Genomic DNA, 3,587 nt, shown 5'->3' with positions numbered 1-3,587 from the left:
CACTCTGTCACCCAGGCTGGAGTACAGTGGCGTGATCTCGGCTCACTGCAACCTCCGCCTCCCAGGTTCAAGCAATTCTCCTGCCTCAGCCTCCTGAGAAGCTGGGACTACAGGTGCACACCACCACGCTCGGCTAATTTTTTTGTATTTCAGTAGAGACGGGGTTTCACCGTGTTGCCCAGGCTGTTCTCGAACTCCTGAGCTCAGGCAATCCACCTGCCTCAGCCTCCCAAAGTGCTGGGATTACAGCCGTGAGCCACTGCGCCCGGCTGCCAATACTATCTTACGACTCGTTTTAACCTGATAACAACAATACCATCTGTATATACAAACAAAAAGCAAAACAAAAGCTAATCATAATTCTGTGCTTTAACTTCATCCTGCCACTTTCTTTTTGTTGTTTCTGTTTATATCTTATTGTATTGGCTATGTCTTGAAAAATTGTTGTAGTTATTATTTTAGGTATGTTCACCGTTTAGTCTTTCTACTTAGGATAAGAGTAATTTGCACATCACAGTTACAGTATTATAATGTTCTGTTTTTCTGTATACTGACTATTACCAGTGAGTTTTGTACCTTCATATGATTATTTATTGTTCATTAATGTTCTTTTCTTCCCGATCGAAGTACTCGCTTTAACGTTTCTTGTAGGACAGGTCTGGTATTTATGAAATCCCTTAGCTTTTTTTTATATGGGACAGTCTTTGTTTTGTCTTCATGTTTGAAGAATATTTTTCACTGGATATACTATTCTAAGGTAAAAGTTTTTTTTTTTTTTCCCCTTCAGCACATTAAATACGACAAGCAACTCTCTCCTGGCCTGTAGGATTTCCACTGAAAAGTCTGCTGCCAAATGTATTGGAGCACCATCGTATGTTATTTGTTTTCCTTGTTGCTTTTAGGATCCTTTCTTTATCCTTGACCTCTGGGAGTTTGATTATTAAATGCCTTGAGGTAGTCTTTTTTGGGTTCAATCTGCTTGTTGTTCCATAACCTTCTTGTATTTGAATATTGATACCTTTCTCTAGGTTTGTGAAGTTCCCTGCTATTGTTCATACGGATAAATTTTCTATCCTTTCCACTTTTTCTGCTGCCTCTTTAAGGCCAATAACTCTTGCATTTGCATTTTTGAGGCTATTTTCTAGATCATGTAAATGTGCTTTTATTTTAAAGTTTTGTCTCCTTTAACTGTGTATATTCAAGTAACCTGTCTTCAAGCTCTCTAATTCTTTCTTGTGCTTGATCAATTCTGCTATTAAAGGACTCTGATGCATTCTTCAGTATGCCATTTGCATTTTTCAGCTCCAGAAATTCTTCTTGATTCTTTTAAGTTATTTCAATCTCTTGTTAAATTTATCTTTTAGAATTCTGAATACCTTTTCTGCATTATCATGAATTTCTCTGATTTTCCTCACTATATCTATTTTGAATTCTCTGAAAGGTCACATATCCCTGTTCTTCCAAAATTGGTCTCTTGTTCCTTATTTAGTACATTTTGTGATGTCATGTTTTCCTGGATGGTGTTGATGCTAGTAGATATTTTTCAGTGTCTGGGCATTAAAGGATTAGGTATCGATTGTAGTCTTAATATTGGTAACCATTCTTCTTAGCAAGGCTTTTCAGATATTTGAAAGGACTTGGTTGTTGTGATCTAAGCTGTATCTGCTTTAGTGGGCACCCCAAGCCCAATAACAATGTGCTTCTTGCAGACTTGTAGAGATACTGCCTTAATGATCTTGGACAAGATCTGGTAGAATTCTTTGGATTACCCAGGAAGAGACTCTTGTTCCCTTCCCTTACATTTTCCTAAACATACAAAGTCTCTCTCTCTTTTTTGAGCCACCTAAATCTGGTGGTAGACACAAGCAGCCCTGTGGCCACCACCACTATGACTATACTGAGTCAGACCTGAAGCCATCATAGCACAGGGTCTCATCCAAGGCCTGCTGTAATTACTCCCTGGCTACTGCTTATGTTAGCTCAAGGCCCTGGGGGTCTACAGTCAGGAGGTGGCAAAACCAGCCAGGCCTGCTTTCTTCCCTTTAGGGTGGCAATGTTCCCCAATCCTTGGGCGAGTCCAAAAGTGCTGTCTGGGAGTCAGGGACCTAAGTAAAAATCCTCTGCTATCTACCTGGTGTTCTGTTATACTGCAGCTGAGCTGGCATTCAAACCACATGAGGCAGTACTTGCCACTGTTCCCGCTCCTTTCCAAAGGCAGAGGAGCCTCACTCCATAGCCACCACTACCCTAGGCCATGAGGAGTGCTGCCAGGCTACTGCTGATGTTCTCTTAATGCCCAAGGCTCTTAAGTCAGCTTGTCATGAATGCTGCCTGGCCTTGGACTCACTCTCCAGGGCAGCGGGCTTCCCACTGGCCCAGGGCGGGTCCAGAAATGCTGTCCAAGAGTCAAGTATTAGAATCAAGGACCCCAAGAGCATGCTTGGTGCTTTATCCCCTCGTGGCCTTGCTGGTACCTGAGGTACAAGACAAAGTACCCTTTACTTTTCTTGCTGCTTTTTGCAAGCAGGAGTAGTGCCCTGTAGCCACCACAGATGCTTATGTGGTGAGTCTCAGCTGAAGCCAGCAAATCTCGGAGGTGCACCCAAGGCCCTGGCTGTAGTACCTGGGTATCACTAGTTATTCAGGGCCCAAGGGCTCTTCAGTTAGCAAGTGATGAATGCTTCCAGGACTGGGTCCTTTCCTTCAAGGCTACAGGTTTCCTTCTTGTCTGGGGTGTGTCTAGAAATGTGTTCTGGAAGCTAGGAGCTGGAATGGGGGCCTCATGACTCTGACGGGTACCCTTTCCTGTTGTGGCTGTGCCGGTATCTGAGATGTAAGATGCAGTTCTCCCAACTCTCTCTCTCCTCTCTTCAAGTGAAAGGAAGGGGTCTGTTGTGGAGCTGTGAGCTCTACAGCCTGGGGTTAGAGGAAGTGTGATTGCAGCACTCCCTTGGCTTCCCCATCTGATGTCTCAGTATGTCATGTGCCCCTGCAGTTCACTGTCTCTGGGCCTAATTTAGCACGAGGACTCACCTAAGATTTGCAGTCCCTATGGCCTAGACTGCCTTTCAAGTTTACTTGGAGACAGAGAGTGCTGTAGCCTTTGCTAGCAAGGTTTGCAGGCACTCAAATTCGGATTGCTGGGATCTGCGATTCCTCTCTGGCAAGGGTTGGTTTAAAAGCTCCCCCCAAGAATATCCAACATGATACTGAAGGAGAACAAAATTAGAATACACACCCAATTTCAAGAGGTGTTATAAAACTGTAGAAANTTAATCATACATAAAAAATACATTATCAATAACTACTGCCTAATGAGGGAAAGCAGTTCTAAATAGTGTCTTCATATGAAACTCTTACAAATTGATTGAATTCACTATTGATCATTCTTTGGAAATTCTCTCTTCAAGTTATTTAGGAGTCAGAGGTAATACATGCTGAGAATATAATTAGGATTAATACAGAGAGAAAGACATGATTAACAGACCATCACCTCATAGATGCAGCTGGAGGCCATTATCCAGAGTGAATTAATGCAGGAATAGAAAACCAACTACTGCATATTCTGTCTTATAAGTGGGAGCTAA

This window comes from Rhinopithecus bieti, unplaced genomic scaffold, assembly GCF_001698545.2.
Source record: "Rhinopithecus bieti isolate Rb0 unplaced genomic scaffold, ASM169854v2 scaffold_30689, whole genome shotgun sequence".
Taxonomy (NCBI): Eukaryota; Metazoa; Chordata; class Mammalia; order Primates; family Cercopithecidae; genus Rhinopithecus; species Rhinopithecus bieti.
This window is presented reverse-complemented; position numbering follows the sequence as displayed.